This window comes from Anolis carolinensis, unplaced genomic scaffold, assembly GCF_035594765.1.
Source record: "Anolis carolinensis isolate JA03-04 unplaced genomic scaffold, rAnoCar3.1.pri scaffold_14, whole genome shotgun sequence".
Lineage (NCBI taxonomy): Eukaryota > Metazoa > Chordata > Lepidosauria > Squamata > Dactyloidae > Anolis > Anolis carolinensis.
In genome coordinates, this window is record NW_026943825.1 from 6,527,457 (window position 1) to 6,549,273 (window position 21,817).

The 21,817-nt window shown below is 40.1% G+C and overlaps 2 protein-coding genes across 5 annotated transcripts in view; one reads left to right on the forward strand and one right to left on the reverse strand.

The window, feature by feature from the left end:
* macrod1 (mono-ADP ribosylhydrolase 1) overlaps positions 1-21,817 on the reverse strand; it is a 336,953-nt gene that overhangs the window by 99,675 nt on the left and 215,461 nt on the right. The gene's annotated exons all lie outside the window — the stretch shown is intronic.
* Positions 3,962-21,817, forward strand: part of flrt1 (fibronectin leucine rich transmembrane protein 1) — a 193,730-nt gene continuing 175,874 nt past the window's right edge. The window contains exon 1 of one of the 2 annotated variants that reach the window (XM_062965190.1): positions 3,962-4,123. The gene's annotated coding sequence lies outside the window, so the exon portion shown is untranslated. The remainder of the gene's footprint in view (positions 4,124-21,817) is intronic. The other variant, XM_008121376.3, reaches the window with a different exon arrangement.

The window sequence follows — 21,817 nt, forward strand, 5'->3', positions numbered from 1 at the left end:
CGTGACTTCCACCGATGATGGACCGGGACCAAATTTGGCACACAGAACCTCCATGACTAACTCAACCTACTGGAAGGGTTTGACGGGACTGATTTACCATAGTGGGAGTTGTAGTTCACCCTACAGCCAGAGAGCACACTGAACCCCACCTATGATGCATCCAAAGCAAACTCACCCAACATAACAAACTTTAAGTACGGATGGCATGGTGTCAGTTGTAGTTAAGCCACAATCTTATGCATCCTGCCCAAAGATGACCGTAACACTGACGTATCCGAAGGAGCTGAAGGTAAGTCCAAATGTACAACGGCGGAAATATCGTTCTACCATATTTCCTTTCTCTATCCGCTCAGACAGATCTAATCTGGAAATATCCTGCCCATCTGTGCCATATGTGGGCCTTTTAGACCCCGTTGCATGGCGTCACAGTGATACGGCACCACCTGCTCCGTCTTTATTCCAGGGTACATTCAACCATCTGGGGATTTTAACCGGGTCTCCTGATACGGTTGGGGATCTAAGAAGTTTGCTCTCAGCATTTAAAGGGCCAGCTCCTTTGTGGGCATTTCCCGTGACACCCAGTCCAATGTGTGTTGGACATGCCCATGGGGGTGCAGGGTCTTTAGATATAGATTATTATTGTTGTTGTTGTCTTATTATCTTTATTTATACCCCACACTTTCTCTCCATAAGGAGACTCAGGCTTTTCGATTCTGAAGAGGCAAGGAAAATGTCCATGCAAGAGCAGGGCCTTCAGATGTGGAAGCCAAATTGGATTATTATTATTATTATTGTATGGCACAGCAAACAAGATAGATATGATGGATCCTTGCAGCCCAGGAGCAAGCCATCAGAACAAAGGCAATTCAGGCCAAGATAAAAAAATCAGCTGATGACCCAAAATGCAGACTGTGCAAGGAAACCGACGAAACCATTGATCACATCCTCAGCTGCTGTAAGAAAATGGCACAGAAAGACTACAAACAGAGGCACAACTATGTGGCCCAAATGATTCATTGGAACGTATGCCTCAAGTACCACCTGCCAGCAGTAAAGAACTGGTGGGATCACAAGCCGGAAAAAGTTACAGAGAATGAACATGTCAAGACAAAAAGGCAGACAAAAAAACAGTACAAGAAAACCACACTACAAACTAAAGCTGACAGCTGGCACAACAAAACATTGCATGGAAAGTTCCTTGACAAAATTGAAGGAAAAGCTGATAAGGAGAAGACCTGGCTCTGGCTCACGAATGGGACCCTGAAGAAGGAGACAGAAGGCCTGATCCTTGCAGCCCAGGAGCAAGACATCAGGACAAAGGCAATTCAGGCCAAGATCGAAAAATCAGCTGATGACCGAAAATGCAGACTCTGCAAGGTAACCAATGAAACCATAGATCATATCCTCAGCTGCTGTAAGAAAATCGCACAGACAGACTACAAACAGAGGCACAACTATGTGGCCCAAATGATTCATTGGAACTTATGCCTCAAGTACCACCTCCCAGCAGGAAAGAACTGGTGGGATCACAAACCTGCAAAAGTATTGGAAAATGAGCACGCAAAGATACTGTGGGACTTCCGAATCCAGACTGACAAAGTTCTGGAACACAACACACCAGACATCACAGTTGTGGAAAAGAAAAAGGTTTGGATCATTGATGTTGCCATCCCAGGGGACAGTCGCATTGACGAAAAACAACAGGAAAAACTCAGCCACTATCAGGACCTTAAGACTGAACTTCAAAGACTCTGGCAGAAACCAGTACAGGTGGTCCCTATGGTGATGGGCACATTGGGTGCCGTGCCGAAAGATCTCAGCCGGCATTTGGAAACAATAGACATTGACAAAATCACAATCTGCCAACTGCAAATGGCCACCCTGCTGGGATCTGCACGCATCATCCGAAAATACATCACACAGTCCTAGACACTTAGGAAGTGTTCGACTTGTGATTTTGTGATATGAAATCCAGAAGAAGTATCAGGCCTTGTGTCTCCTTCTTCAGGGTCCCATTTGTGAGCCAGAGCCAGGTCTTCTCCTTATTAGCTTTTCCTTCAATTTTGTCAAAGAACTTTCCATGCAATGTTTTGTTGTGCCAGCTGTCAGCTCTAGTTTGTAGTGCGGTTTTCTTGTACTGGTTTTTTGTCTGCTGTGCTTTGAGGAGTTTCTGATTTTTGACTTCAATCAAAGCAGGTTCTTCACTTTGCTTTACATCTTCTGCCAGGGCATGTTCTTCTTCTTTGACTGTTTGTTTTACTTGTAAGAGTCCTCTGCCCCCTGATCTTCTAGGCAGATATAGCCGGTCAACATCACTGTGAGGGTGCAGGGAATGATGAATGGTCATGCGTTTTCTTGTTTTTCTGTCCAAATTGTCCAGTTCCATCTGTGTCCAGTTTATGATGCCAGCAGTCTATCTTATGACAGGTATGGCCCAGGTGTTTATGGCCTTGATGGTGTTGCCTCCATTGAGCTTGCTTTTGAGAATTTTTCTGACCCTTTGTGTGTATTCTTTGCTGACCACAGTCTTCACATGTTCATGCTTGATGTTGTCCAGTTGTAATATGCCCAGATATTTATAGGCCTCTGGCTGGTGACACTTTATTGTTTGGCCATTGGGCATATTTATGCCCTCACTTTCCATGATTTTTCCCTTCTTCAATGCCACTGTCGAACATTTGTCCAGACCAAACTCCATGCTGATATCAGTGCTAAAAATTTGGACAGTGTCATTCAGAGACTGGATTTCAGTTTCCGTTTTCCCATACAGCTTCAGGTCATCCATGTACATCAGATGCGAAGGTGCCCCCAGATGGCGTAGTGGACTAAGTGACTTGAAGGTTGGGTTGCTGACCTGAAAGCTGCCAGGTTCGAATCCCACCTGGGGAGAGTGTGGATGAGCTCCCTCTATCAGCTCCAGCTCCATGCGGGGACATGAGAGAAGCCTCCCACAAGGATGGTAAAAACATCAAAAAAAACATCCGGGCGTTCCCTGGGCAACGTCCTTGCAGACGGCCAATTCTCTCACTCCAGAAGCAACTCCGGTTGCTCCTGACACGAAAAAAAAAAAATCAGATGCGAAATTTTGTGAGATTTCTTAGATGTTTGATAGCCGAGATTATAATTAATAATTAATAATACTTATTATTATTATTATTATTATTATTGACACAACGACGTTGTATGACACAGCAAACAAGATCGATATGCTGGATTTCGTTTCACAAAATCACAAGTCGAACACTTCCCAAGTGTCTAGGACTGTGTGATGTATTTTCGGATGATGCGTGCAGATCCCAGTAAGGTGGCCTTTTGCAGTTGGCAGATCGTAATTTTGTCAATGTCTATTGTTTCCAAATGCCGGCTGAGATCTTTTGGCACGGCACCCAGTGTGCCCATCACCACCGGGACCACCTGCACTGGTTTCTGCCAGAGTCTTTGAAGTTCAATCTTGAGGTCCTGAGAGCGGCTGAGTTTTTCCTGTTGTTTTTCTTCAATGCGACTGTCACCTGGGATGGCGACATCAATGATCCAAACCTTGTTCTTTTTCCACAACTGTGATGTCTGGTGTGTTGTGTTCCAGAACTTTGTCAGTCTGGATTCGGAAGTCCCACAGTATCTTTGCGTGTTCATTTTCCACAACCTTTGCAGGTTTGTGATCCCACCAGTTCTTAACTTAATAATAATAACTGTTGTTGTTGTTGTTATTATTATTATTATTATTATTATTATTATTATTATTATTATTATTATTATTATTATTATTATTATTATGTGTATGTCTACCTTTGGGTGTGGAAACCAGGTCAGGAAATAACTGGGGATTCTGGACTGGAGACTGGGAAAGGCTCTGCAGATGCATCCCCTTGGCCTGCCATGCTTGGACCCCAGGCCCTCCTGGAGCAGGTCCAGCCCCAGCAAAGCGCGTGCACGGCAGCCTCGGCGACGGGTGCGCGCGCAGCCTCACGCAGCAGCCTCCCAGGCAGGCGGCAGGCAGCAAGCGAGCTGGGTCGGGGCTCCTCTCTCCGCCTGCCTTGGAAAGCAAAGCCTCCTTCCCTCCCTTCCTCTGGACTAAGCCCTCAACTTTGGAAGGGGAACGGGGTCTCGTTGCCCACCTGCCCAGGTAAGCCCCAGCCCGCTTTTTCCTCCTCCTCCTCCTCCTCCTTCTACATCCTGACTCCGAACTAGGCTTCCCCAGTGGATCCTGAATCTGCCTTTGCCCCGAATTTGCAACAGCATGGGGTTCCAAGAGTGACACAAAGGAGGGGGTGCATTGGGACCCCCCTTTCCCATCCCTTTTCCCATCCCTTCCTCCTCTTTTGCCAAGGCAATCTATTGTCGGATCTTTCCATTATGATTATTATTTTGATGGGACAACAAGGATGGGAATGTGATGCTTGGGGGGGGGGGCATGACCCTGGGATCCAAAAAGGCATCCTTTCCTCCTAGGGAGGGATCTGGAAGCCCCTGAAGGGTTTGAGCCTCCATCCATGCCCAGAGTCCCTTTGGTGCCCATTGCCCGGCTCTTGTCCAACACCCGAGACACCCATTGGATTTTCTTGTCTTTGGAAAATACTAATAAATCCCCCCATTGCGTCATAGCTGCATCCCCTTGTGTTGCTGTTGTTGTTACTCAATTAGTGCAGGTTTTGGTAACTCAAGATATCAGCCCCGTCTCCGGGTCTGTGTGCCCAACCCATTGCAAAAATGCCCCCCCCCCCCCCCCCGCCAACAAGGGATTCTATTGGTTCTGCTTTTTGAGATACACAACCTATGCCTTCAACGAGTCCATACAAAACCATCATGACCATTATCGGATGCGATCCATCCCATGCCATTTTCCGAACTGTCGCCCCAACGAACCCCAAATAGATGTCTTTTGAAAATGTAATAATATCTATTTATTTAGTAGTAGGGTTGCTGTGAGTTTTCTGGGCTGTATTATTATTATTTATTATTATGAACTGCATTTTTATACTGCTTTTCTCACCTCTGGGGGACTCAAAGCAGTTTACAACATAATAAATGGCAAAATTCAATGCCTTACATATATATAAAATATATCACATATTTAAATCAAAAACATACAACTGTAGATTAAATCACATAAAACTATAAAAACATCAAACATAGACATATGTATGGCCATGCTCCAGAAGCATTCTCTCCTGACGTTTCGCTCACATCTATGGCAGGCATCCTCTGAGGTTGTGAGGTCTGAGGATGCCTATCATGGATGTGGGTGAAATGTCAGGAGAGAGTGCTTCTGAAACATGGCCATACAGCTATTTATTTAATAGTAGGGTTGTTGTGAGCTTTCTGGGCTGTGTGGCCATGCTCCAGAAACATTCTCTCTTGACATTTCGCTCACATCTATGGCAGGCATCCTCTGAGGTTGTGAGGTCTGAGGATGCCTGCCATAGATGTGGGTGAAACGTCAGGAGAGAGTGCTTCTGGAACATGGCCATACAGCCCGGAAAACTCATAGCAACCCAGATCCATCCAATGTGATTTTCTTAATCATCGCCCCAAAAGAACCCCAGGAAGATGTGTTTTAAAAAATGAATAATATATGTTTATTAGTTGTGATAATAGCAGGGTTGCTGTGAGTTTTCCGGGATGTCTGGCCATGCTCCAGAAGCATTCTCTCCTGATGTTTCGCCCACATCTATGGCAGGCATCCTCTGAGGTTGTGAGGTCTGAGGATGCCTATCATAGATGTGGATGAAATGTCAGGAGAGAGTGCTTCTGGAACATAGCCATACAGCCTGGAAAACTCACAGCAACCCAGATCCATCCAATGCGATTTTCTTAATCATTGCCCCAAAGAAATCCAAGAAGATATGTTTTAAAAATTGAATAATATATGTTTATTAGTTGTGATAATGGCAGGGTTGTTGTGAGTTTTCCGGGATGTCTGGCCATGCTCCAGAAGCATTCTCTCCTGATGTTTCGCCCACATCTATGGCAGGCATCCTCTGAGATTGTGAGGTCTGAGGATGCCTATCATAGAAGTGGATGAAATGTCAGGAGAGAGTGCTTCTGGAACATAGCCATACAGCCCGGAAAACTCACAGCAACCCAGATCCATCCAATGCGATTTTCTTAATCATTGCCCCAAAGAAATCCAAGAAGATGTGTCTTAAAAATTGAATAATATATATTTATTAGTTATGATAATAGTAGGCTTGCTGTGAGTTTTCTGGGCGATATAAAGAGACGATAAAAATAGATCCTGCTATGTGGCCTTCGACAAGGCACTGGGTTGCTGTGAGTTTTCTGGGCTGTGTGGTCATGTTCCAGAAGCATTCTCTCCTGATGTTTCGCCCACATCTATAGCAGGCATCCTCTGAGGTTGTGAGATCTGTTGGAAACTATGAAAGTGAGGTTTATATATCCGTGGAATAATGTCCAGGGTGGATGAAAAAAAACTCGTCTGCTTGAGGCAAGTGTGAATGTTGCAATTGGTCAGCTTGATTAGCATTTAATAGCCCTGCAGTTTCAAAGCCTGGCTGCTTCCTGCCTGGGGGAATCCTTTGTTGGGTGGAGATGTTTAGACAAGAGTTTTTTCTCCCACCTTGGACATCATTCCAAAGATAGATAGATAGATAGATAGATAGATAGATAGATAGATAGATAGATAGATAGATATATATATATATAAACCCCACTTGCCTAGTTTCCAACAGACCTCACAACCTCTGAGGATGCCTGCCATAGATGTGGGCGAAACGTCAGGAGAGAATGCTTCTGGAACAGGGCCACACAGCCCAGAAAACTCACAGCAACCCAGTGCCTTGTCGAAGGCCATGGAAGCCTTCGACAACACATAGTAGGATCAATTTCTATCGTCTCTTTATATCGTGCAATACAGTAGAGTAAATGTTGGATAAGCGAATATGTTCGATAATGAGCAGGGATTGAGGAAAAGCCTATTAAACATCAAATTAGGTTATGATTTTACAAATTAAGTTCCAAAACATCATGTTATACAACAAATTTGAAAGAAAAAGCAGTTCAATACGCAGTAATGCTATGTAGTAATTACTGTATTTATGAATTTAGCACCAAAATATCACGATGTATTGAAAACACTGACTACAAAAATGCGTTGGATTATCCAGAACATTGGATAAGCGAGTGTTGGATAAGTGACTCTACTGTATATGGAAATCTCTAGATATCTATATGTATATATGATTTGCAAAGACTTTCAAAGCGGCTTACATTAAAAGCATATATGAATTTCCCCATCATATGTTTGCAAGTCTTTGCAAATCCTATATACATATATACACAAGAAAAAGTGGGGTATAAATGAACATAATAATGTGTTGCCAAAGGCTTTCATGGCTGGAATCACTGTCTTGATGTGAGTTTTCTGGGCTGGATGGCTATCTTTCCAAAAGCATTCCCTCCCCTTCCCTTCTCTTCCTTTTCTCCTTCCCTTCCCATTCTTTTTCCTTCTCTTCCCCATCTCTTCCCTTTCCTTTTCTTCCCTTTCTCCTTCCCTTTCTTTCTCTTCTCTTCCCTCTTTTCCCTTTCTCTTCCCCATCTCTTCCCTTCGGGTCTGCATTTTCTCCCCCAAAGTTTGTTATTGTATGTTTTAACATGGGCTGCGATGCCTTAAATATACCCTCGAAACACCAGATCCTGTCTGGTCTTGGAAACTAAGTAGGGTCACGCTGGTTAATACTGGGATGGGAGACCAAGTACAGCAGGTAAGATTTCAGGGGTCAAAACACCTTCGAGAATCCCTTGCCTTAGGAAACCTATGAAACGCATAGGGTTGCTTTATGCTGACAAACAGCTTGAAGGTATGTTGTCGAAGGCTTTCATGGCCGGGATCACAGGGTTGTTGTATGTTTTCCGGGCTGTATGGCCATGTTCTAGAAGTATTCTAGAACTTCTAGAACAGGGGTCCTCAAACTTTTTAAGTGGGGGGCCGATTCACAGCCCCTCAGACTGTTGGGGGGCCGGACTATGATAAAATAGTCCAAAATTAGGATTGTTGTTGTTGTGTGCCTTCAAGTCATTTCAGACTTAGGTCAACCCTAAGTTTAGGACAGAGGCCAGGTCAATGACCTTAGAGGGCCGCATCTAGCCCACAGGCCTTAGTTGTGGGACCCCTGATCTAGACGATCTCATAAGACCATAGGTAAGTAAAGAGACCTCCAAAGACCATCTAGATGGTCTCATTAAACCATCGGTAAGGAAAGGGACCCTCAAAGGCCATCTAGATGATCTCATCAGGCCATCAGAAGACCATAGATAAGGAAAGGGACCCTCAAAGGACATCAGATGGTTTCACAAGACCATAGGTAAGAAAAAGGGCCACCAAAGGCCATCTAGACAATTACCATAAGTACCATAAGTAAGGAAAGGGACCCTAAAAGGCCATCTAGATGATCTCATAAGGCCATCAGAAGACCATAGGTAAGGAAAGGGGTCCCCAAAGGCCATCTAGACAATCTCATAAAATCATGGGTACGGAAAGGGATCCTCAAAGGCCAACTAGACGGTCTCATAGGAGCATAGGTAAGGAAAGTGACCTCCAGAAGCCATCTAGATGGTCTCATAAGGCCATAGCTAATCAAAGAGACCTTCCAAGACCATCTAGACAATCTCATAAGACCATAGGTAAGCAAAGAGACCTCCAAAGACCAGGTGGACTTAGGTCAACCCTAAGTCTAAAGTTTAGGACAGGGGCCAGGTAAACGGCCTTGGAGGGCCGCATCCGGCCCTCGGGCCTTAGTTTGGGGACCCCTATTCTAGAACATGGCCATACAGCCTGGAAAACATACAACAACCCAGCTTGAAGGTACAAAGGCAAGTAAAATAAGAACTAGAGAAGTGTGTATTATTATTAGCAGCAGCAGTAGTAATAGTAGAAGTACAGTTCGAAAACATGCAAATGTGAGTAGATCAATAGGTACCGCTCCGGCAGGAAGGTAACGGCGATCCACGCAGTCATGCTGGCCACATGACCTTGGAGGTGTCTACGGACAATGCCGTCTCTTCGGCTTAGAAATGGAGATGAGCACCAACCCCAAGAGTCGGTCACGACTGGACTTAACGTCAGGTGAAACCTTTACCTACAGTAGAGTCTCACTTATCCAAGCCTCGCTTATCCAAGTTTCTGGATTATCCAAGCCATTTTTGCAGTCAGTTTTCAATACAGTAGAGTCTCACTTATCCAAGCTAAACGGGCCGGCAGAAGCTTGGATAAGCGAATATCTTGGATAATAAGGAGGGATTAAGGAAAAGCCTATTAAACATCAAATTGGGTTATGATTTTACAAATTAAGCACCAAAACATCATGTTTTACAACAAATTTGACAGAAAAAGTAGTTCAATACACAGTTGTAATTACTGTATTTACGAATTTAGCACCAAAATATCACGATGTATTGAAAACATTGACTACAAAAATTAAGCACCAAAACATCATGTTATACAACAAATTGGACAGAAAAAGTAGTTCAATACGCAGTAATGTTATGTTGTAATTATTGTATTTACGAATTTAGCACCAAAATATCACAATGTATTGAAAACACTGACTACAAAAATTAAGCACCAAAACATCATGTTATACAACAAATTTGACAAAAAAGTAGCTCAATATGCAGTAATGTTATGTTGTAATTACTGTATTTACAAATTTAGTACCAAAATATCACGATGTATTGAAAACGTTGACTACAAAAATGCGTTGGATAATCCAGAATCTTGGATAAGCGAGGCTTGGATAAGTGAGAGTCTACTGTATATCATGATATTTTGGTGCTAAATTCATAAATACGGTAATTACAACATAACATTACTGTGTATTGAACTACTTTTTCTGTCAAATTTGTTGTATAACATGACATTTTGGTGCTTAATTTGTAAAATCAATCTAATTTGATGTTTAATAGGCTTTTCTTTAATCTCTCCTTATTATCCAACATATTTGCTTATCTAACGTTCTGCCGGCCCGTTTATGTTGGATAAGTGAGACTCTACTGTATATATATATTTTTTTGAATTTGACCCGTAGCTGCTGCATTTCCCACCCTCATCTTACACTCGAGTCAATACGTTTCCCCAGTTTTTGTGGTAAAATTAGGTGCCTCGGCTTATATTCGGGTCGGCTTATACTCGAGTATATACGGTAATTTGCCCAGTGCACTTTGCCCAGCTCATTTTATGTTTGTATTGCTGTGTTTTTCATGATGGTGATTGCTGTGTTTTATAATGATGGTGATTTTTTAATGCCTTTTAAATTTATTTTTGTGTTTTTGTATTTGATATTACTGTATGCTGGTTTTACATCTGTAAGCTGCCCCGAGTCCCTCTGGGGAGATGGTGGCGGGGTACAAAAATAAAATTATTATTATTATTATTATTATTATTATTAATTTGATGTTTAATAGGCTTTTCCTCAATCTCTCCTTATTATCCAAGACATTCGCTTATCCAAGGTTCTGCCGGCCCGTTTAGCTTGGATAAGTGAGACTCTACTGTAATAATAATACATCACACAGTCCATTGTTGGCCAACTTGATTACCATTGAATAGCCTTGCAGCTTCAAAGCTTGGCTGCTTCCTACCTAGGGGACTCCATCATTGGCCAACTTGAATACCATTGAATAGCCTTGCAGCTTCAAAGCCTGGCTGCTTCATACCTAGGGGACTCCATTGTTGGCCAACTCGAATCCCATTGAATAGCCTTGCACCTTCAAAGCCTGGCTGCTTCATACCTAGGGGACTCCATTGTTGGCCAACTCGAATCCCATTGAATAGCCTTGCACCTTCAAAGCCTGGCTGCTTCATACCTAGGGGACTCCATTGTTGGCCAACTCGAATCCCATTGAAATAGCCTTGCACCTTCAAAGCCTGGCTGCTTCATACCTAGGGGACTCCATTGTTGGCCAACTCGAATCCCATTGAAATAGCCTTGCAGCTTCAAAGCCTGGCTGCTTCATACCTAGGGGACTCCATTGTTGGCCAACTCGAATCCCATTGAATAGCCTTGCACCTTCAAAGCCTGGCTGCTTCATACCTAGGGGACTCCATTGTTGGCCAACTCGAATCCCATTGAATAGCGTTGCACCTTCAAAGCCTGGCTGCTTCATACCTAGGGGACTCCATTGTTGGCCAACTCGAATCCCATTGAAATAGCCTTGCACCTTCAAAGCCTGGCTGCTTCATACCTAGGGGACTCCATTGTTGGCCAACTCGAATCCCATTGAATAGCCTTGCAGCTTCAAAGCCTGTGTATGTATGTATGTGTGTGTATATATATATATATATATATATATATATATATATATATATGTATGTGTATGTATATATATATATATATATATATATATATATATATATATATATATATTTGAATTTGACCTGTAGCTGTTGCATTTCCCACCCTCGGCTTATACTGGAGTCAATGTTTTCCCAGTTTTTTTGTGGTAAAATTAGGTGCCTCGGCTTATATTCGGGTCGGCTTATACTCGAGTATATACGGTAATTTGATGTTTAATAGGCTTTTCCTCAATCTCTCCTCATTATCCAAGATATTTGCGTATCCAAGGTTCTGCTGGCCCATTTAGCTTGGATAAGTGAGACTCTACTGTATTTATATCCTGTTTCTTCTCTCCCAAAGGAGACTTAAAATAACACAATAACTGGAAATATCTTTTGCAGAAGCCCATCACAAGTGAACATATGGCCGTGTAGTACTACTACTACTCATTTCAAAGGCGTAGTGTGTAAAGCATGAGTGGGGTGTTGAAGCAGGAAAAGAATGAATCGAAATAGTAATTCCTCGGTGTATTGGTAATCACTGTTCGGAGTGATTTGAAATAGATTAGCAAGGGTTGGCGTGTGTGTATTTTTTTATCCTCTGTGCATTGACAAGAGCTGGAGTAAAATAACTCCCACGCTAAATTGTGCTGTTGATGAAGAAGTCAGCCTGGCCAATCCGGAGCCTGCGTTCGTGAAGCATTTTCCGTTCTGGAACGACAGACGCAGAATCCTCCCGTTCTTTGTGTTTGCCTTTTGCCCTGGGCTCAGGTTGGTAGATCTGTCAGCCCTTGTCGGAGCTCTGACAGAAATATCAATCCATGTTTATCGCGGCCGACGCCAAAGATGTGCCTTGTAGCTTAAGACGCTCCCCGGCTTATATTTTATTTACTCACTCCTCAGAACCAGGAGTCAATGGAGATAGGTTTCCTCCAAAGCCGAGGACCTCATTTACAAAGCTGACATATCCGTGGGGAGAAAGGATATTTCATCCCAGCCTGGCACATACTGTATATACTCGAGTATAAGCCTAGTTTTTCAGCCCTTTTTTTAGGACTAAAAAAGCCCCCCTCGGCTTATACTCGGGTGAGGATCCTGGTGGGCTTATATTTGGGTCAGCTTATACTCGAGAATATATGGTACATTTATTATTTTTCTCTATTATTATTTGTATTATTACATTTATTATTTTTCTCTATTATTGTTGCTACTACAGTAGAGTCTCATTTATCCAACATAAACGGGCCGGCAGAATGTTGGATAAGCAAATATGTTGGATAATAAGGAGGGATTAAGGAAAAGCCTATTACACATCAAATTAGATTATGATTTTACAAATTAAGCACCAAAACATCATGTTATACAACAAATTTGACAGAAAAAGTAGTTCAATATGCAGTAATGTTATGTTGTAATTACTGTATTTACAAATTTAGTACCAAAATATCACGATACAGTAGAGTCTCACTTATCCAACACTCGCTTATCCAACGTTCTGGATTATCCAACTCATTTTTGTAGTCAATGTTTTCAATACATCATGATATTTTGGTGCTAAATTCGTAAATACAGTAATTACTACATAGCATTACTGCATATTGAACTACTTTTTCTGTCAAATGTGTTGTATAACATGATGTTTTGGTGCTTAATTTGTAAAATCATAACCTAATTTGAAGTTTAATAGGCTTTTCCTTAATCCATCCTTATTATCCAACATATTCACTTATCCAACATTCTGCCGGCCCGTTTATGTTGGATAAGTGAGACTCTACTGTATATTGGCAACCAGAACGTTGGATAAGCGAGTGTTGGATAAGTGAGACTCTACTGTACATGTATTATTTTCCTGTATTTATTATTATTATATGCATTATTTTTCTCTATTATTGGTATTATTGCATTTATTATTTTACTCTATTATTATTACATTTATTGTTGTACTCTATTATTGTTGCTACTATTACATTTATTTTGCTCTATCTTTATTACTATTATTAATACACTTAGTATTTCACTCTGATCTTGTTATTATTCTACTCTGTATTCCTGTATTTATTATTATTGCATGTATTATTTTACTCTATTATTATTAAAAGCACATTGACATTGAAGAAGATGAGAATAATAATTTGATCAGAGTTGGAGAGTCTTATCTTAAATTTGAGCTTGATGTAAATATTCAAAACCATTTCACCTACTGATGCCTCAATTTATGTAATTTTTGGTATCTATTTTTTATTTCTGAAATTTCCCACCCTCAGCTTATACTGGAGTCAATGTTTTCCTAGTTTTTTTAATGGTAAAATTAGATGTCTCGGCTTATATTCGGGTTGGCTTATATTCGAGTACATACGGTAATAATAAAAACCATGTCTTTGAGTTTGCCTCCGTTGTTTTGGATGGATGAGAAGGCAGGGCCGATCTTTCCGAGCTTCTCCCACGTCTGGAACGAAACCTGCACGCTGTTGTGCAAACATGGCATTTGTAAAGCATACGGAGAGAAGGAGGGACGGGCGAGTGTATCCGAGTGTGTATAATGTAGCTATTCCTCAGTTTACAAAAGATATGGGTCTGGATTGGAAACTAAGCCCGAGGAGGGCGGCTTAAAGAGTGAAAGGAAGCTGAAAGAGGATATGAGAGCCATGTTGAAGGATTTGAAAGGATGTCATCTTGAGAGGGAAAGCTTGGTTTCTGCTTTGGAGATTGGGACACAATGAAGCCATGGGTTCAAATGGCGAGAAAAGAAATACTAATAGGTAAAGGTAAAGATTTTTCCCCTGACGTTAAGTCCAGTTGTGCCCGACTCTGGGGGTTGGTGCTCATCTCCATTTCTAAGCCAAAGAGCCGGCGTTGTCCGTAGACACCTCCAAGGTCATGTGGCTACTGGCATGATGGCATAAAGCGCCATTACCTTCCTGCAGAAGCGGTACCTATTTATCTACTCACATTTGCATGCCTGTAGACACCTCCTAGGTCATGTTGCCACTGACATGACTGCATGGAACACCATTACCTTCCCGCCGGAGCAGTACCTATTGATCTACTCACATTTTGCATGTTTTCAAACTGCTAGTTTGGCAGAAGCTGGAGCTAACAGCGGGTGCTCACTCCACTCCCCGGATTCTTGTAAACATTTTGGGAATTATTATTGTTTTCAGCAGATTTAAAAAGCATCTTTGTATCCATATGGGTGAAACAGTGTGTTAAAATGCTTTTTTCCCTATTAATTTTAATAGAACAAGTTGCATTGTCTAGTTTGGGAGGCCGCTTATTTATTTATTGACTACATTTATATCCCGCTCTTCTCACCCCGGAGGGGACTCAGAGCGGCTTACAAATCAAATGAACATACAATATATTATTAGCATAGCACAATATAAGCATTAAATTACTATATTGTACTATATCATTATATGGTAATATTATTAATAATATTTATGTTATTGACTACATTTATATCCCGCTCTTCTCACCCCGGAGGGGACTCAGAGCGGCTTACAAATCAAATGAACATACAATATATTATTAGCATAGCACAATATAAGCATTAAATTACTATATTGTACTATATCATTATATGATAATATTATTAGTAATATTTATGTTATTGACTACATTTATATCCTGCTCTTCTCACCCTGGAGGGGACTCAGAGAGGCTTACAAATCAAATGTACATACAATATATTATTAGCATAGCACAATATAAGCATTAAATTACTATATTGTACTATATCATTATATGGTAATATTATTAGTAATATTTATTTTATTGACTACATTTATATCCCGCTCTTCTCACCCCGGAGGGGACTCAGAGAGGCTTACAAATCAAATGTACATACAATATATTATTAGCATAGCACAATATAAGCATTAAATTACTATATTGTACTATATCATTATATGATAATATTATTAGTAATATTTATGTTATTGACTACATTTATATCCCGCTCTTCTCACCCCGGAGGGGACTCAGAGCGGCTTACAAATCAAATGAACATACAATATATTATTAGCATAGCACAATATAAGCATTAAATTACTATATTGTACTATATCATTATATGGTAATATTATTAATAATATTTATGTTATTGACTACATTTATATCCCGCTCTTCTCACCCCGGAGGGGACTCAGAGCGGCTTACAAATCAAATGAACATACAATATATTATTAGCATAGCACAATATAAGCATTAAATTACTATATTGTACTATATCATTATATGATAATATTATTAGTAATATTTATGTTATTGACTACATTTATATCCTGCTCTTCTCACCCTGGAGGGGACTCAGAGAGGCTTACAAATCAAATGTACATACAATATATTATTAGCATAGCACAATATAAGCATTAAATTACTATATTGTACTATATCATTATATGGTAATATTATTAGTAATATTTATTTTATTGACTACATTTATATCCCGCTCTTCTCACCCCGGAGGGGACTCAGAGAGGCTTACAAATCAAATGTACATACAATATATTATTAGCATAGCACAATATAAGCATTAAATTACTATATTGTACTATATCATTATATGATAATATTATTAGTAATATTTATGTTATTGACTACATTTATATCCTGCTCTTCTCACCCTGGAGGGGACTCAGAGAGGCTTACAAATCAAATGTACATACAATATATTATTAGCATAGCACAATATAAGCATTAAATTACTATATTGTACTATATCATTATATGGTAACATTATTAGTAATATTTATGTTATTGACTACATTTATATCCCGCTCTTCTCACCCCAGAGGGGACTCAGAGAGGCTTACAAATCAAATGTACATACAATATATTATTAGCATAGCACAATATAAGCATTAAATTACTATATTGTACTATATCATTATATGGTAATATTATTAGTAATATTTATTTTATTGACTACATTTATATCCCGCTCTTCTCACCCCGGAGGGGACTCAGAGCGGCTTACAAATCAAATGTACATACAATATATTATTAGCATAGCACAATATAAGCATTAAATTACTATATTGTACTATATCATTATATGGTAATATTATTAGTAATATTACATTTAATATATAATATATAATTAATATTATATTATATTATTATTAGTATAATATTGTATTACATTATAATACTATTATCAATATGATAAGTATATACAATATATTATATATTTCCCTCCCCGTTTTCGAACCTGCAATCTTTCGGTCCGCAAGTTCAGCAGCTCAGTGCTTTAACATGCTGCACCACCAGGGGCTCCAATAATAATAATAATAATAATAATAATAATAATAATAATAATAATAATATCATACAGGCCTAGACACTTGGGAAGTGTTCGACTTGTGATTTTGTGATATGAAATCCAGCATTTATATCTCGTTTGCTGTCTCATACTGTGTCTTTGTGTCAATAATAATAATAATAATAATATCACACAGACCTAAACACTTGGGAAGTGTTCGGCCTGTGATTTTGTGATACAAAATCCAGCATATAGATCTCGTTTGCTGTGTCATACTGTGTCTTTGTGTCAACAACAACAACAACAAAAATAATAATAATAATAATAATAATAATAATAATAATAATAATAATATCAACCAGTCCTAAACACTTGGGAAGTGTTTCTTGAGACTGAAAAAGCCCCCCTCGGCTCATACTCAGGTGAGGGTCCTAATTGGCTTATATTTGGGTCAGCTTATACTCGAGAATATATGGTACATTTATTATTTTTCTCTGTTATTATTTGTATTATTACATTTATTATTTTTCTCTATTATTGTTGCTACTACAGTAGAGTCTCATTTATCCAACATAAACAGGCCAGCAGAATGTTGGATAAGTGATATGTTGGATAATAAGGAGGCATTAAGGAAAAGCCTATTAAACATCAAATTAGGTTATGATTTTACAAATTAAGCACCAAAACATCATGTTATACAACAAATTTGACAGAAAAAGTAGTTCAATATGCAGTAATGGTATGTTGTAATTATTGTATTTAGGAATTTAGCACCAGCAGAATGTTGGATAAGTGATATGTTGGATAATAAGGAGGCATTAAGGAAAAGCCTATTAAACATCAAATTAGGTTATGATTTTACAAATTAAGCACCAAAACATCATGTTATACAACAAATTTGACAGAAAAAGTAGTTCAATATGCAGTAATGGTATGTTGTAATTATTGTATTTAGGAATTTAGCACCAAAATATCACAATATACTGAAAACATTGACTACAAAAATGCTTTGGATAATCCAGAACTTTGGATAAGCGGGTGTTGGATAAGTGAGACTCTACTGTGCTGTATTTATGAATTTAGCACCAAAATATCACGTTATATTGAAAACACTGACTACAAAAATGCCTTGGATAATCCAGAACCTTGGATAAGCGGGTGTTGGATAAGTGAGACTCTACTGTACTGTATTTATGAATTTAGCACCAAAATATCAAGTTACATTGAAAACACTGACTACAAAAATGCCTTGGATAATCCAGAACCTTGGATAAGCGGGTGTTGGATAAGTGAGACTCTTCTGTATAAGCACTTTTGAAGGGATTGTGTATAAAATCCTTTGGGGAAACGTGGAAGGTTTGAGAGAACATAATTAAGGAGCCGCTGCTGTTTAGAAGTTTATCTGTAAATATTGGCATTTCTGTCCATTCATTCATGCTTTGCCCGCTTTTGTACTAAAATAGAAGCAGGGAAAAGGTGCCGTTCAGTTGCATTAACTTACAGCGCTGGCTGTGGTCTTAATTGGTTCGTCTACCAATTAAAACTTGCCTCTGAGCATGCACGGGGGACTTTTGCCTCTAAGCAATGGCAGCCCGACCCTGATCCATCTGGGACACAGCGAGACGAAGACTTCTTGTTAGTCTTGATTGTTTCTTAGCCTCAAAGAAGATGTCAGACCACGAAGACTGGACAAATCGGCCCCGATCGAGATGGAGCGAAACGTAATGAAAAGAGAAAGGCAGAGACGAGTTTTTCCTTGGATTTGCCAGGGTGGGGCCACGCGGCTTATAGGATGCTGGGCCTTTCTTCTCTCCCCTCCTTGATCTATCGTCTCCTGGGCATGGAGTCGGATAATATATTCATCGAGGGATGCGACAATGGCAACTAGGCTCACTGGGTTAGTCATAAAGGGAACGCGGCGGAATGGAAAGGCATCCGTTGAATTGTATCTTTCATGAGAATGTGCAGCATTGGTGGGATAAGGTGGCAACCTCCCAGGGAACTGGGATTGACCACCCATCATCCTGGCACCATTCCTGGGTCTGTGAACACCTCCTTGACTAAGTAGCAAAGTATGGATAAAACCAACGCCTTCTTTCTGCAGCTTGCAAAAACTGGGCATGAAGATTTTGGTTTTGTCCATGCCAATGATGGACAACCTTTTGCGCTTGGTGTGTCAAAATTCACCAAAAAACCTAGCATGGCTTGGGTGGTGTGTCACTTCGAGAAAAAAACCATAATTTCGCAATATGTATACAGTAGACTCTCACTTATCCAACACTTGCTTATCCAACGCTCTGGATTATCCAACACATTTTTGTAGTCAATGTTTTCAATATATCGTGATATTTTGGTGCTAAATTCATAAATACAGTAATTACTACATAGCATTACTGCGTATTGAACTACTTTTTCTGCCAAATTTGTTGTCTAACATGATGTTTTGGTGCTGCTATATATATAAAAGAGTGATGGCATCAGGGCAGCGGACAAAACAACAAAACTACAGGCCCCCCAACCTCAAAATTTGACAACACAACCCATCATTCACGGCTCTAGGTTGATACAACAAAAAGAAAAGAAGAAATAAAGTCCTAATTACAGGGAGAGGAATAATAGTTTTTATCCAATTGCTTCCAGTTTGAAGGCTAAGCTCTGCCCACTTGGTCTCCTAGCAACCTACTCAGTCCAGGGGACAGGTATAGTTAGGCCTCACTTAGGCCTCTTCCATAGATTATCAGATTTTAACTGGATTATATGGCAGTGTAGACTCAAGGCCCTTCCACACAGCTATATAACCCATTTATCATCTTATATTATCTGCTTTGAACTGGATTATCGTGACTCCACACTGCCATATAATCCACTTCAGTGTGCATACTAAACATAAAGACAACCATACAACAGACATTCAATACCACCACTACCTCAACAATTTCTCACCAACACCACCAGACAACGCCACAGCAACGCGTGGCCGGGCACAGCTAGTCATTTGTAAAATCATAACCTAATTTGATGTTTAATAGGCTTTTCCTTAATGCCTCCTTATTATCCAACATATTCGCTTATCCAACATTCTGCTGGCCCGTTTATGTTGGATAAGTGAGACTCTACTGTAGTTTAAATAACAAAAATGTATAACTGTAATATATAACTGTATTTAATAAATCAAAAACTATTTACTACCATTATTTCTATGTACAGCAATCTATGGTACCTCTTGCAGTTTCCACGCTGATTTCTCTCTATTCTAGTTTCAATGTAGTCATGGGCTTGGATTGCGCCTTCCCAAAGGCATAAAGACCATATGCACACAACTCTTGTTTATACTTCACTGCTTGGTCTGATTTGAGGGTGCACTGTGTGGCACAGATACTTGCACATAATAATAATAATAATAATAATAATAATAATAATAATAATAATAATAATAATAATAGACACAACAACATTGTATGACACAGCAAACAAGATAGATATGCTGGATTTCGTATCACAAAATCACAAGTCGAACACTTCCCAATTGTCTAGGACTGTGTGATGTATTTTCGGATGATGCGCGCAGATCCCAGCAGGGTGGCCTTTTGCAGTTGGCAGATCGTAATTTTGTCAATGTCTATTGTTTCCAAATGCCGGCTGAGATCTTTTGGCACGGCACCTAGTGTGCCCATCACCACCGGGACCACCTGCACTGGTTTCTGCCAGAGCTTTTGAAGTTCAATCTTGAGGTCCTGATAGCGGCTGAGTTTTTCCTGTTGCTTTTCATCAATCCAACTGTCACCTGGGATGGCAACATCAATGATCCAAACCTTGTTCTTTTCCACAACTGTGATGTCTGGTGTGTTGTGTTCCAGAACTTTGTCAGTCTGGATTCGGAAGCCCCACAGTATCTTTGCGTGCTCATTTTCCAATACTTTTGCAGGTTTGTGATCCCACCAGTTCTTTGCTGCTGGGAGGTGGTACTTGAGGCATAAGTTCCAATGAATCATTTGGGCCACACGGTTGTGCCTCTGTTTGTAGTCTGTCTGTGCGATTTTCTTACAGCAGCTGAGGATATGATCAATGGTTTCGTCGGCTTCCTTGCACAGTCTGCATTTTGGGTCATCAGCTGATTTTTCGATCTTGGCCTTAATTGCATTTGTTCTGATGGCTTGCTCCTTATTATTATTACCTCGGCTTCTACTGGAGTCAATGTTTTCCCAGGTTTTTTTGTGGTAAAATTAGGTGCCTTGGCTTATACTCGAGTATATACGGTAACTCTTGTCTATTTGAGACAAGTGTGAATGTTGCAATTGACCACATGAATTAGCTTTGAATAGCCTTGCAGCTTCAAAGCCTGGCCACTTCCTGCCTGAGGGAATTCTTTGTCATTTCAGGTTCATTGGTTGGTTCAATGGTTGCTTATATATATATATATATATATATATATATATATATATATATATATATATAGACTAGCTGTGCCCGGCCACGCGTTGCTGTGGCGAAGTATGGTGGTATGGGAAATAAAGTATTGAGGAATTGGTGGTAGTTAAGGTAAAGGGTAAAGGTGCCAGCCTGTTTATGTTGGATAAGTGAGATGTATATTTATAATCTTATATTATCTGCTTAGAACTGGATTATATGAGGCCCCTTCTACACAGCTGTATAAAATGCACACTGAAGTGGATTACATGGCAGTGTGGAGTCAAGATAATGCAGTTCAAAGCAGATAATATAAGATTATAAATGGGTTATATAGCTGTGTGGAAGGGCCTGGAATCTACACTGCCATATAATCCAGTTCAAATTTGATAATCTGTATTTTATAGGTAGTGTGGAAGAGGCCTAAGTGAGGCTTAACTCTGCTTGTCCGCTGGGCTGAGTGGGTTGCTAGGAGACCAAGTGGGCAGAGCTTAGCCTTCTAACTGGCAGCAATTGGATAAAAACAATTGTTCCTGTCCGTCTAATTAGGACTTTATTTTTCTTTTCTTTTTGTTGTATCAACCCAGAGGCGTGGATGAGGGGTTGTGCTGTCAATTTTCGAGGTTGTGGGGTGTTTAGTTTTGTTGTTTTGTCCGTTGCCATGATTCCATCACTCTTTTATATATATTGATATATATTTGTAATGTTGTTTTATTCTGTTTTATGTTCTCCACAAATGCCATACGCAGTCTTGCCTCTTGCCCCCATTTTCCTGGGCTGAATCTCAGGTTGCTGCATAGCAAGGCCACCCAAAGGTTAGGGGAGTGTTTGTGTGTGTGCAGTGATATGTAGTGTAG